This window comes from Penaeus monodon, chromosome 25 (genome assembly GCF_015228065.2).
Source record: "Penaeus monodon isolate SGIC_2016 chromosome 25, NSTDA_Pmon_1, whole genome shotgun sequence".
Classification (NCBI taxonomy): Eukaryota; Metazoa; Arthropoda; class Malacostraca; order Decapoda; family Penaeidae; genus Penaeus; species Penaeus monodon.
In genome coordinates, this window is record NC_051410.1 from 21,367,867 (window position 1) to 21,368,494 (window position 628).

A 628-nucleotide genomic window follows, 5' to 3' on the forward strand; every position below is an offset into this window, starting at 1 on the left:
CCCAGAACTTCCCATCTCCTGGATTCCGACCTTTCACCAACTAATAACATGTTCATCGGTTAGGCTTAGCGATGTCGACGATTTTTCCTCCTTTTTCCCTCTCCATCCATAACGCTGGGGGAGGGGAAAACCTATTAAAAAGGTTTTTTTTTCTTTTTTAATATTTACCCCCCCCAAAAAGAAGAGTCTTTGAGGAAAACCTATTTTTTTTTTCCCTCTCTCTCTCTCGGGGGTTTTTCCCCATTTTGGGGATTTGAAAAAAAATCTTGAAAAATGTAAAATGAAAAGTCATATAATCTTGTTTCGACTTATCTTCATAATTTTGGTTAGGTAATGATAAAAAAATGATAACACAGAAGGGGAGAAAGTTTCAAAGAGACTCCTTTATCTTTTATTAGTGATCGCGTTTTCCTCCCAAGTTTTATCGCATCACAACGTCCTTTTCAGTTGATGTTTTCCGGACCTCGACGCCCCTTCTTCCTTGTTCCCGACATTTATCAACCCTGCTCCCCCCCCCCTTTACATTTATCGTATATCATTTAGGGGTGTTCACGGAGAGGGGGTTCCCTTTAAAAATATTTGTTCGTGTTTTCTACTTGTTTTGGATAGTGTTTAAAAAGGAGTGGTC